The 14,489-nt window shown below is 36.7% G+C and overlaps 1 protein-coding gene across 3 annotated transcripts in view; it reads left to right on the forward strand.

Annotated features, from left to right (window-relative positions):
- LOC110662680 (carbon catabolite repressor protein 4 homolog 4) overlaps positions 1 to 14,489 on the forward strand; it is a 67,297-nt gene that overhangs the window by 19,798 nt on the left and 33,010 nt on the right. The gene's annotated exons all lie outside the window — the stretch shown is intronic.

Genomic DNA, 14,489 nt, shown 5'->3' on the forward strand with positions numbered 1-14,489 from the left:
AAAAAAAAATTGCTGCAGTGTTGCTACGTTTTCCAAAGAAAAGAGCAGGAGAGGGAAGAAGACACGATGACAGAGGAGGAAGAAGATAACAGAGGAGGAGAGGAAGAAGATAACAGAAACACAGGAGGAAGAAGAAGATGAGAGAGAGAGAGAGAGAGAGAGAGAGAGAGAGAGATAGAGAGACATACCTGGACTCGCAGTTCTGGAAGTAACTGTCTTCCTTTTCTTTGTTGGCAACGGGTAAGTGTGTAGGGTTTTATATTTTTGTCTTAAAAAATTAAAAAAAAGGTTCTGCTTTGTTTTAAAGAGGCAATGCCTCTCGCTCGCCTAGTTTCTCGCCTCGCCGGCCTGAGGCGTTGACTCTGAAGGTGTGCAGAGGGGCTACCCATCGAGGTGGCAGAGGGCGCCTCACCTTGCCTGGGCTCCTCTCACGCCTTTAATAACACTGATTTAAATTAAATATATTAATTTTGAAAAGATTAAAAAAGAGATAATAAACCAAAAATATATAAATAGACTTCAACAATAACGTTTAAATTATAGATTATAAGTGACTAATAAAATACAATTATAATATTATATTATAAATAAAGATATTATAAATAATATTAATAAATAATATTATTAATAAAAAATTTTGGTCTTTTTGGATAGTTCGATTACTGTTTCAAAGGTAATCTAATCGATAACTGAATTTCTCTTTACCAAAATAATCAAAATTGGTTGGTTTGATTTTATTTTTTTATTATCTCAATAGTGCACATTGCTACTGAGGGAGTAATTTAAAAGCTTGATAATTCTCACAGACATGTGAAGTAAGACTATAAAACAATTTAAAAGGGTATGGTAAAAGCTTTTCATGAAGTATTTTTAATATGACATGGTAGTAGATGATTCAAATAAAATAACAACTATAGTTTGGTTATTCAAGCAAAAAACACCAATTTTTGAAATCTATACACATAATGTCTTGTAAATTTGTTATGACTAAGGAGTAGCTCAATTAGCTTAGCTAGTAGTTTCGACAGTTAGAAGTGGAGGGAAGAATTATTATTGCAATTACAATTATGTTAAAAGAATAGTTACTGTTGTTGGAAGTAGTTACTAGTTAGAAGAATTATAAAAATAGAAATAGTACCTGTAATCATTCATTCCAACAATCAACACAAAGAATTATATTTCTTTCTTCTCCTATTTTCTCTAAATCTTCTCCCATTTTCTATTTCTTTTCTCACCTAGTTTATTTCTATCTCTCTCTCTCTATTTCTTTGTTTAAGTAAGTTTTGTAGGTCTAATATGTAACAAAGTGGTATCAGAGCCCTGATTTGAGCTGGGTTTGCTTCCAATCCTTTCTACTAGAGATGTAACTCTGAGTAGATTCATGGGAGTCTTCCAAAATTCTAGAATACCAGGTTTTTCTCTGTTCTTCTCTCTTTCTCTCTTCTTTCCCTTTATTTCTTCTGTTATTCTTCCATGAGATTTCTTCCCCTCCTTGATCTATTTCTTCTTCCTTACTTCCCTAAATTTTCTTCCCTTCTTTCCTATCAATTTCTTCCATTTTTTCCCTTCTATTTCTTTGCTTTGTTTCTTCTTCTCTGCAAAACCCTATTCTTGAAATTTTTTTCTTCTCCTTCTTCTTCCTTTTTCCTTAATTTCTCTTTCTCGTATATCATCTTTTCTTATGATTCTATCTTCAAAATATTTTGCTGCAATTACTTCTAAATTTCTTCCATTCCTAATTTTCCAATTCTCGGGCTCTATTAGGGTTTCTTTTCTCAATTCTTTTTTGAAATTCTTGAAATCATTATTTTTGCCTCAACTTTTCTTCCCCTATCCCTATAATTTTTCTTCTCTAAGAAACAAAATTTTCTGACATCCTATCCAGCCTTCTACAAGATGATCATGGAAGTCCAACATTGGGAACAAAAGTTGCTTAATAGAGTTAGAAACTATCGACAAAGGATTAAAAATGTAGGAAGAATTGATGGAACAAAAATTAGAGAAATTTGAGAAGTCATTTCAAGAGAAAATGGAAAAATTGGTGGAAGCAATTGTTGAGAGGGATTCTTGGAGAAAAGACCTTTTTTTTTTGTACACTCTTCCTATTTATATACAATAGCCCTGAATACAAAAAAGGAAGATACCTACAGGAAGGAAAGAAGAAATACAATACAATAAAGTCCCTTTAATTTAGGGATTTACAATCTAGTAGTATTCTAACACTTCTCCTTAAGCTGGTTCATGTATGTTACACATGCCCAACTTGCAAATTAAAGTATGAAATATCTTGCTGTTTAAACCTTTAGTAAACACATTGGCTACTTGTTCTTTGAAAGTCAAATAAGAGACACTTAAAGACCCATTAATTATTTTCTCCTTTATAAAGTATCAATCAATCTCTATATATTTGGTCCGGTCATGTTGAACTGGGTTATGAACTATACTGATAGTAGCTTTATTATCGCAGAATAAAGACAAATTGTTTGTTTCTGATAATTACATTTCCTCCATCAATTTTTGCAATCACATTAGCTCATATATGCCCTGTGCCATGGCTTTATATTTTGCCTCTGCATTAGATTTTGCTATTACGTTCTGCTTCTTACTTCTCCAAGTGACTAAATTGCCATCAACATAGGTGTAATAACTTGATGTTGATCTCCTATTGTCGAGAGATTCAACCCAATTTGCATTTGTAAAGGCTTTTATCTGGAGATGCCATGATTCGAAAAAAGACGTCCCCTTCTTGGTGCAGATTTTAAATACCTCAAAATACGAAAGATAGCTTCTAAGTGAGGTTTTTGAGGATCATGCATATAACTCACTAGGCTTACAGCATAGGCTATGTCTGGTCTAATATATGAGAGATAAATTGATCTTTCAACTAACCTCTGATATCTTCCTATGTCAACCGCCTCTCCAATTCCAACTTGCAGCTAGTGATTAGCTTCAATAGGATATTCTGCCGGTTTACAGTCCAACATGCTTGTCTCATCTAAGAGGTCTAATATGTACTTCCTTTGAGAAATAAAAATCCCTCCGTTTGATCGAGCAACTTATATTCCAAGGAAGTACTTTAATCTACCCAAGTCTTTAATCTCAAATTCTTGAGCTAATCACTCTTTTAGATGAGCAATCTCTTCCTTGTCATCTTCTGTCACCACTATATCATCAACATGAAAAAAGAGCAGTGTGATCTTACCTCTACGGTGTTTCATGAATAGGATATGATCGGCATTGCTTTGATAGAACCCAAAGGAAATCATGGCCTTACTAAATCTATCAAACCATACTCTTGGTGACTGCTTCGAGCCATATAGTGCCTTTTCAATCTGCAAGCTTTTCCTTTGGTCTTTTCACCCTCAAATCTTGGAGGTATCTCCATATATACTTAGTCTTTCGAATCTCCATGCAGAAAAGTATTGCTCACATTAAACTGTTATAGGTCCCATTCAAGGTTTGCAGCACATGAAAGCCAGATTTTGATTGTATTCATTTTAGCAACAGGTGCAAAAATCTCTTGATAATCCACCCTATATGTCTGAGTAAATCCTTTTGCCATTAACCTGGTCTTATATCTTTCAATGGAACCATCTGCTTTATGCTTTACAGTGAACACTCATTTGCATCCAACTAGTTTCTTCTCCAGAGAAAGAGTAATAAGATCCAATGTTTCATTTTTTGCCAAAGCCTTCATCTCTTTTACCATAGCTACCTTCCAATTTGAATCAAGATATGCTTCCTTCTAATCCTATGGGATAGATACAGAAGAAACAGACAAGACAAAAGCTCTATAGGAAGGAGATAAAGAATCATAAGAAACGAACTTGGATATACAATGTTTAGTGCAAGTCCTAACTCCTTTTCTGAGAGCAATGGATATGTCAAGGTCATTAACAGAAGTATTAGGAGTATCAGAAGAAGTAAACTCACCACATAACTCTTCAGGCTCAGAATGTTCAAGAGTTGAATCCAGAGGTTTTGACTGCTCAGTCATATCATGCTTAATGGTTGTATCTGTCTTATTCCGACGAGTGTAGGTTCTTAAATCTAATTTATTCAGTCTCCCTGTGGTTTGAGATTGGGGTTGAGGAACTGATGGTGATGGTTGGTCCTTATCTTCAGTGTCTTTAACCTCAATGCCATGATTGGTTTCAAAAAACATCTCCCCTTGGAAAGGTAAAATATATGCCTCTTGAACATAAACTTGATTTGCATTGTCTAACAAAATGGGATATAACTTTTTTAAGGTTGAAAAAGAACGATGTCCTAATCTCCTATGCCATTGAATGATCTCCTGATCATCTTTTATTGAATTTACTATCAAAGCTTTGGGGTTTGAGAAACCATTGTCATTCAGCAAATACAAGCCATCTTGCAATCTATCACTTGCAATCTATCACTGCCAATCATTCTCCCTATTTTCAGTCCTGGAACACACAATAGGTAGGAAAAATTCAACTTTGCAATTAAGGGCTTTAGTAATGGAGCTAACAAATAAGAAGTTAATAGGAAAATTGGGCACATGCAAAATTGAAGTAAGATTGATAGTAGGAGTGCATTTAACAGAATCTGTTCTAGAGATATTGGCCAAGGATTCATCCGCTATGCGGACTTTTTATTTTTCTGAACATGAGGAATAGGTTGTAAATTTATTTGAAGAGCCTGTCATGTGCTTGTTTGCTCTAAAATTTATATGCCAAGGAGATTTTTTGAGATTAGCAAGAAAAACATTTCTTGATTTAACAAAGTTAAAAGAGGCAATTGTGGCAGTTTGAGATTCTAGCTATGATAGCAAATGCCTCAGGGATTGTACATTGGAGAGGATTCCAGTGGTGGCAGTAAGAACATTGTTTTCAGAATAATCCAGTGTTTCAAAAACATTTGCTTATGGCCTTGTTGAGTTGATCCATTTACCTCCACGCCCTTTGGATGGGCGGCCATGTAGTTTCCACCAATGTTTTTTTGTATCCTGAGATTTTTCACAGTAATCACAATATAAATGATCCTTATCTGATGGACCATTAAGAGGGGCACGTGACTATTCTCTGGCGGACGCAGCTACTAACCCTGCCTTGTCAGTAGGTAAGGAGTGGATTATGACACTTCTTCTGCTTTCTTCCTGTTGTTCATATGAATAAGTTTGCCTTAGGGAAGACATGGAATCCTTACCAAGCACTTGGACCCGAATTTGATCGTACTCTATATTTATCCCAGCAAGGAAGTCATAGATCCATTCTTTCTCAATTAATTTTTGGAATTTAATAGCATGAGCAGTACAGGTGGCTTGAAAGTCTTGGTAATAGTCTAGTTTCTGCCACAAACCACTAAGTTCAGCAAAGTACTGAGTAATGGTCATCTCTCCTTTTTTCGTATTATGAACTTTGTTTCGAAGCTCGTAGATCTGTGCATCATTGCCCATCTAAGAATAAGTTTGGGAGACCGCATTCCAAATAGCTGTTGCACTATTCAATAGCAAATATCCATGGGCTATCTGAGGTTACATCGAATTTATAAGCCAAGACATCACAAGAGAATTCTTTGATTCCTATTGACTATAAGTAGTACTCTCAGCTTTTAGTTTTGTTTTATCTTCGATGACATATCCTTGCAGTCCTCTAGCCTGAATGAACAACAAATAAGATATTGACCATGCAAGATAGTTAGTACTGTCAAGCTTTACGAGACTGATTTGTAAATAAGGATTGTTAGTCATAGTACCCATCTTGATTTTCGAAATTTCCTTTTTTCCCTCAGCTATATTGATCAATCAAGCCATAAAATCCAGTAGCAAAAGGCAAGAATAAAAGGCAGAGCAGAGCAGTAGAGCGGTAAAGTAGTACTTAAAAAAAGGAAGTGCAAACTAGGGTGTGGGAACTAGCTAAGCAGAGGCGCAACTCTCCAGGGAGACCATTGGAGATAGAGGCGAACGGAAAAAAAATACTAGAGGAAGCTCCACGCACCAGCGCGTGGGAAATGGCCAGAAAACTATATCAGTGCATGTGCATACACGCGGCACCAGACAACAGCATTCTCTTCAGGAAAGGACCGATCACCTGCCATACTTCCTTCCTGTGCAGGCGGTGTAAGTGAACCCTTCCTCGAAACATTGCCTAGAAGCTTGCCTAACTCTAAACAACACTGTTAGTGATGGAAACATGCCAAAGAAGGTTGGCAGGGCTCTAATACCATGTTGAGAAAGATTCTTAGAAAAAAGAATTTTTTTTTTATTTCAGTGTGTATTTGCATTGTACACTCTTTCTATTTATATATAACTGTCCTGAATACAAAAGAGAAAGATATCTACAAGAAGAAAAGAAGAAATACAATGCAATGCAATACTTTTAATTTAGGGATTTACAATCTAGTAGGATTCCAACAACAATTCAAGTGGCAAAGGAGAATGTTGTAGTTAAGGATCCACTTCTTGAAAAGTTAAATGAAGAACAAGATGCCCCCGATGATACTTCTAACAAGAAAGACAAGTGCACTGAGATGGAGTAGGAGCAAGATCTTATTTCTGATTTGTTTAGTGCAAGAGAGGACTATGAGGAAGAGAAGAATGAAGAGGTGATGATAGGAAACTAGAGTTCACAATGGGGAATGCAGAAGCTACTTGCTGTAGAAATTTGTTAAGTCCCTTGAAATGGATCTAGTAATGGGTCTATGGATGTGATTTTCTGTACAGGGAAGTGAGGGTTGAAGGGAAGGTTTCTTTTTGCGACCTATGGTGATGATGGCTCAAGCTCATTAGAGAGAACTTGAAAATCTCTTTAGTCAAGTACTCAAACAACTTTGGAAATTTTATGATCTATTTTTTTTTTTATTTCATTCTGCCATCTTAAATAGCAGCTAGTGGAATAACCACCTCCCACAAGAGGGAAACTGCAACAAAACATGGGAATAAAGTGGAGGCACTGCCTCCTAAAACTTAGAAACTAAAATATTACTAGAAAACATGGGAAAACAGAATACAAATATTTGAGAGGATCATGGAATCATGGCTGAATTGCAGTTGCTGGGAAGCCATGTGACTGCAACATCATGGCTATTAACAAAATTCTTGGGGATGTTCTTGAAAACAAGAAAGATAAAAGAGTTACAAAAAGTGTGGTTATTGAAAGCATGGGGTAGAATTCTAGGAGCCAAGATGGTGAGTTTAGCTGTTGCAATCCTACAAGACTCATGGAAGATGAATGGAAAATATCAAGAAGGGAAAAGGAAGAAAGTTCAGCCATCAAATGATATTGTGATCTTGAAGGAATAAACATGGGAAATTTGGAGAAGGAAAAAAAAAAAAAAAGACTACTTGTCCATTAATAGTTCATATTATCACTTGCAAATCGATTTAACTCCGCCTAAGTAGTTTGCGCTTAGCCGGTCCCAAGCCCGGATAAAGGAGGAGGGTTGCGGTAGGTGACAACCAGCGTAAAAATTTCGTCACACCCTATGATATGGATTCAAATGATATAAACGTTGGGGCGTCCTCTACTAACGACGCGCTACATCGGGCTGTAGTGATAAATATGCAAGGGTGTAGGGCGTTCACCGAAAGCGACGCGCCATGCCGGCGCCCGGGTGTGGTGTTAAGTGAGCAAGGGTTCCCACATCATGGACGGGTGTGGGTAAAGAAGTTAGTCCATAAGACAGATAATAGAACAAATAGTGGAACAGAACACAAGATAGACATAGAAAATAATAGAAGATATCATAGAAGGAGACCAATTAGGAAGGAGCGAGGATAGGAGGAGGATCGGGGTTGGTACTTGGAATGTTGGATCACTTACGGGAAAATTAATGGAGCTTGTGGATACCTTGGAAAGGAGAAGGGTGAATATTGCTTGCATTCGGAGACTAAATGGGTAGGAGAGAAAAGTAAGGAAGTGGGTAATTCAGTACAAATTGTGGTTTACGGAAAGGAGAGAAACAAGAACGGAGTGGGTATAATCATAGACAGGACATTGAAAGACGCAGAGTAGTAGTGAAAAGAGTAGGAGATAGAATTATACTAGTAAAGCTAGTACTAGACGGAGAAACAATAAATATAGTTAGTGCTTATGCCCCACAAATAGGACTAGACAGTGAGAGTAAACAAAGGTTTTGGGAAGATATGGATGATTTAATGCAAAGCATACCGAATGAAGAGAATGTTTTCATTGGTGGAGATTTGAATGGACATGTAGGAAGTGATAGGCAAGGTTATGAGAATGTTCATGGAGGTTTTGGTTTTGGCAGTCGAAATGAGGAGGGAAAAAGCATCATGGATTTTGCTATGGCATACGACCTAATACTAGCAAATACCTACTTTATAAAAGAGAGTCACATTTAGTGACTTTCAAAAGTGGGCAACATAGAAGCCAAATCGACTTCCTCTTAACCAGGAAGACAAATAGAGCTCTATGCAAGGATTGCAAGGTCATTCCAGGAGAAGCTTTAACAAGTCAACATAGGTTGGTGGTCTTGGATGTCAAGTTTAGGAACAATTCAAGTAAGGTCAGAAGAAATAGTGTAGCTCGAACAAAGTGGTGGGAGTTCAAAGGAGTAAAGCAAGTGAAGTTCAAAAATGAGCTTCTTGAGTCCGAAGTATGGAAGCTAGATATGGAGGCCAATGATATGTGGATACAGATGGCATCAAAGATTAGAGAAGTAGCTAGAAAAGTACTTGGGGAGTCTAAAGGACATGGACCACCCTCAAAAGAGAGATGGTGGTGGAATGAGGAAGTACAAAAGCGTTGAAGAGAAAAGGGAATGGTATAAGAAATTACCTAAATGTGATAATAATGAGGCATATGAAGCAGTACAAGATAGCAAAGAAAGAGGCAAAAAAGGCGATTAGCCAAGCAAGAGCACAGTGCCTTTGAAAAGTTATATGAGAAACTTGGAACTAAAGAAGGGAGAAAGATATTTATAGATTAGCAAGGAGTAGAGAAAGGAAATGTCAAGATCTCAATCAAGTTAGGTGCATTAAGGATAAAGAAGGAAAAGTGTTGGTGAAAGATGAGGACATTAAAGAAAGATGGAGAAATTATTTTAATGATCTCTTTAATAATAGTCAAAATGGAAATAGCGTGAATATAGATTATAGAACAATAGAAAAGAATGTAAATTATACTAGAAGGATTAGATCTTTAGAAGTAAAGGAAGCACTTAAGAGAATGAAAGTAGGTAAAGCCTGTGGACCCGATGAAATACCAATTGAAGTGTGGAAGTATTTGGGAGATATGGGAGTGGCATGGTTAACTAAATTATTTAATAAGATTCTAAACTCAAAGAAAATGCATGATGAATGGAGGAAGAGTATTTTAGTACCTATTTTTAAAAATAAGGAGACATACAGAGTTGCTCAAACTATAGGGAATTAAACTCATGAGCCATACTATGAAGTTGTGGGAGAGAGTTGTGGAGCATCGACTACGTCATGATACTTCTATCTCTCTCAATCAATTTGGTTTCATGCCACAGTCGTTCAACTATGGAAGCGATCTTTCTCATTAGAAGCTTGATGGAGAAATATAGAGATGGAAAGAAAGATCTACACATGGTTTTTATTGATTTGGAGAAGGCTTATGATAGTGTTCCAAGAGAGGTCTTATGGAATGCGTTAGAACAAAAGAGGGTATCTATTAGGTATATATAAGTATTGAAAGATATGTATGAAGGAGCAACTACTCTTGTGCGCATTGGGAGGGGACACAAGAGATTTTCCGATCTCAATTGGATTACACCAAGGATCAGCCATAAGCCCTTACCTTTTTACATTAGTTTTAGATGAACTGACGAAACATATACAAGAGAGTATTCCTTGGTGCATGATGTTTGCGGATGATATTGTTCTGATAGATGAGATACGAGAAGGAGTCAATAGGAAGCTAGAACTTTGGAGAAGTACTCTAGAGTCAAAGGGTTTTAAGTTAAGTAGAACGAAGACAGAATACATGCATTGCAAGTTCAGTGAAGGCCAAACTGGTGATAGGGAAGGAGTTAGTTTGAATGGAGTGGCACTGTCCCAAAGTAATCACTTTAAATATCTAGGCTCAGTCCTTCAAGTAGATGGGGGATGTGAGGAGGATGTTAGTCATAGGATTAAAGCCGGATGGTTGAAGTGGAGACGTGCCACGGGAGTTTTATGTGATCGTAAGATTCCCAATAAATTAAAAGGAAAATTTTACCGTACAGCCATACGACCGGCTATGCTATATGGTAGTGAGTGTTGGGCACTGAAAGAGTCCTACGCATCTAAGATAAGAGTTGCAGAGATGAGAATGTTAAGGTGGATGAGTGGCCATACTAGACTAGATAAAGTCCGTAATGAAAGTATTAGAGAAAAGGTAGGAGTGGTGCTAATTGAAGATAAGTTGAGAGAAGGGAGATTGAGGTGGTTTGGTCATGTGAAGCGTAGACATACGGAGGCTCCAGTTAGACAAGTAGAGCACATTAGGCTAGAGGATAGAAAGAAAAAAAGGGGTAGACCTAAATTGACTTGGAGGAGAGTAGTACAGCATGACTTAGAAGCATTACACATTTCTGAGGATTTAACCCAAAATCGTTCAGAGTGGAAAAAGCGAATCCATATAGCCGACCCCAAATTTTTGGGATAAAGGCTTAGTTGAGTTGAGTTGAGTTGAGTATCACTTGCAAATCGATTTCATATATTGTAAAGAAAAAAAAAAAATTCACTTCAACATTTTGATTCTTTCTTTCTGGTTATTTTCTACTGCAATATATGGTCATTTTCTGGATATGGAGGCAACATTTTTATAGTCAAAATGGCAAGGAAACTACTCATATATGGGCATGTGTTCATATCCTAATTCAAGATTTTGGTGGATGTTAACATTTGGTATTCCAAAATTTAGGGGATCAATTGGCCGATAGAATATGCTATATGGAATTCTCACATTCTTTCAGTCGATGAGAAGGAAGCACCTAAAATTTATTTCAAGTTCTAGCATTTTCAATGATTTCAAGGAGTGTGAAATGTTATGACTAGGGAGTATCTCAGTTAGTTGTTACATATAGTAAGAGAGTATAGGAACAAAAATGTGTGAATTATATTGGAGGGAGGGAAATAATATGTTTTTTTTTTTTGAACTAAACAATGAAATCCATGAAAAAACTAAGTGCTACAAAAAATCAACTTTATATTGTTTCTGATTATTGGTTTATAGCTGTTGAAAGCTTTCACCAGTTGTTACTGAGCAGTATAGTTAGAGGACAGATTGTATAAAAGAGGTAGTTAGGGGCAATTCTGTATTCGTTCAGGATTATAAGATACTTTCTCTCCTCTTCTTTTTGTACTTTCCCTCTCTCTATTTCTTACTCTGTTGAGAACAGTTGTTAGGGTTTCTACCTAACAAATTAGTACCAGAACTTGATTGTGGGTGGGTCTGTCTTGCAATTGGCTTGTTCTGTAAGGCTTATAGATCTGGAAGAATAAGTTAGGCTAATTCTCGGGAGACTGGAAAAGATGTTGAGAAACTCAGAATTGTGGGTGATGAAATAAGCAAAAAAGTAGCTGATTGTAAGCAAGCTATTGAGCATTACTTATTGTTGTTGGAAAATTGATAAGCAGTAAGCTAAGGAAATTGAAATTGGGGAAAAAGATTCTGAGGCCATTGCTTGGAAAAGTAATACTGGTGAGAAAGATTGTTCTTTTGGGAATGGGATTGGGCTGTTGCCTATTCCTAAAGACTTGGTGAGTGGCCAAAATGGTGGATTTAGTAGTTTCAACCCTATTGTGGATTTAGATAAATTCCAAAAAAATGTTGCCTAAGATTGAGTTGGTGTCTTTTGAAGGAGGTGATCCTAGAGGATGGATTAGGAAATGCAGCAAGTGCTTTAAGGTTTATGAGGTTCCTAAGGAGAAGAGGGTTGGAATAGCTTGTTTGTATTTTATTGACAAAGCCGATGCTTGGTATCAAAATTGGATTAGGGAAAAATTAAGTCCTTTTTGGGAAGAGTTTGAGGCAGATCTATGTAAAAGATTTGGGGAGAAGGGATTGGAAGATATTGTGGAAGAATTCATGAAGATAAAGCAAGAGGGGACTGTGGAGGATTACCAGGATAAGTTTGATTATTTGAGAGTTAGGATAAAGAGGGTAATGCCTACTTTAGGGAAAGACGACTTTCGGTCTGGGTTTACTGGGGGACTTAGGGATGAAATTAGGCCTATGGTGAAATGTTTAGGTCAAGTACCTTTTGCTCATGCCTTTGAGATAGCAGAGTTAGAAGAACAGTTGCTTTTGTGTAATGGGAAATTGGTTATGTCCTTTAAGCCTGTATTTAGTTCTCATAAACCAGCAAATTCTGGTACTAATTTCGCCACTTCACACACCAATCCAATCCTAACCTATAAGCCCTCTCAATTACAGTAGAATTTTCCTTATTCTTCAAAATCACCAAATGATAATTCTCAAGTGAAATCTATTGCTACCAATCCTACCAAATCAGTCCCTGCAACATCCATCAATTCTGTTAACCAAAATTCAACTAAAACCAGTCAAACCAATTCCATTTCCAACCTTAGACCAATTAGGACCTGTTTTAGATGCGGTGACAGGTTCTTTCTAGGACATCAGTGTAAGCCTAAGATAGTCCTAGCAATGCAATTAGAAGACCATGTGAAGGATGGCGCTGAGGAATGAGTAGAGGATGGGTTAGTTGTGATACCTGAGGAAGAATTAGTGGTGGAGTAGCCTGAACTGACATTTTCAGTGCATGCTGTTGAGGGAAGCTGGGAGGTAGACAATATAAGAGTTCTTGGTAGATGCAGGAATAGACAACCAGTGATTTTGGTGGACAGTGGTAGCACAAATACATTTCTGGACGAAAGGGTAGCAAAAGAGTTGAAGGCTCCATTAGTGCAAGTTCCTCCTGCAGTAGTTAGAGTGGCTGGTGGAAGGATTATAATTAGTTCCAATGTGTCCTGCGTTTAAGTGACAGGCTCAACAGCACCAGTTCTCATTTCTAATGAGAATATTAGATTTGGGAGGATTTGACATTATCTTGGGGGTGGATTGGATGAAGAGGATGAAGAGTGTCAATCCTATTCTATTTGATTTTGAAGAGCTGCAGATTTCTTTTTAGAATGATGGGCTTAAAGTGACACTCCATGGGACCAGGGATGGAAGAAATTCTTGTATTCTACAAGAATGTGCTACTTTGTGCTAGTTTTTTGGTAAGAAGGGCACTGACTTTCAGTCCCTAATATTCTATGTGACTTAAAAGGATATTCCAGTTATGGATTCTGGTGTAGCAGCTTCCATTAGCATGAGAAATGTTGGTGTTCTATGTGCAATATCTTAAGGTAATATTCACCCTGCTATTCAACAATTCATTGATAAGTACCATAATATTTTTGAAGAAGCTCAGTCCTTACCTCCCTTCAGATCTCACAACCATAGTATTCCATTGCTGTCAAACACTAAGCTTATTAATGTGACGCCATATAAGGTACCCCATCATCAAAAGACTGAAATTGAGAAACTTGTAAATGATATGCTGACATCTAAAGTGACCTAGCCTAGTTCTAGTCCTTTTTCTTCTCCAGTCTTATTGGTTAAGAAAAAAGATGGGACTTGAAAATTTTGCATTGATTATAGGAAACTTAATGACAGTACTATAAAAAATAAGTTTCCTATTCCTATGATTGGGGACTTTAGATGAATTGCATGGGGGCTAACATGTTTTCTAACATAGATTTAAAGGTTAGTTATCATCAGATAAAAATGAGACTGGGGATATTCCTGAAAAGGCCTTCAAAACTCATCATGGGCACTATGAGTTCATAGCGATGCCCTTTGGTTTAACTAATGCCTCTGCAACATTTCAAGGGTTGATGAACTATTACTTTCAGAAGTTTCTGGGGAAGTATGTGCTAGTGTTTTTTGATGATATACTTTTTAGGGCTGTGCACGGTTCTTGGGGTCCTGAACCGAACCAAAGAATCGTACCGAATTGACAAAAACTGTATTGAACCGAAGTTATTTTGATACTTTGGTTCGATTCTGGAAAGGAAAACTATTATGGAAACATTTTTTTCCTATTTAATTTATTGTAGAATCATGAATAACTAAAATTGAAAAGAATATGTGGAAGTGCAAAAAATTATTTAGATAACATACACGGTTTTTGCATAATTTTGTGAGTCATCCTATTTATACATTTATATATATTATCGATATATGGGCAAACTTTGAAAGAAAAAAAACTATGGTTAGGCACTTAAAAGCTAAATAATTTAACAAATTACTAGGGCATTAATCTTCTATATTTTTAGGTTTTCGGATTTTTTTAATGTGTGAAAATAAATTAATTTTTAATGCATGTTAGTGGAATATTTAATGGAATCTATGGACCAATTAATGGTTCAAAGCACATGGCACTAGGTTGATGAAAAAAAGTAGTTGTCCTTGAAGACTCAAAAGTGCCTGGCAAGTAGTTGTCCTTGAAGACTCAAAGTGCCTGGCAACATCATAATTTTTTTAAGT

This window comes from Hevea brasiliensis, chromosome 15 (genome assembly GCF_030052815.1).
Source record: "Hevea brasiliensis isolate MT/VB/25A 57/8 chromosome 15, ASM3005281v1, whole genome shotgun sequence".
NCBI classification, from domain to species: Eukaryota; Viridiplantae; Streptophyta; class Magnoliopsida; order Malpighiales; family Euphorbiaceae; genus Hevea; species Hevea brasiliensis.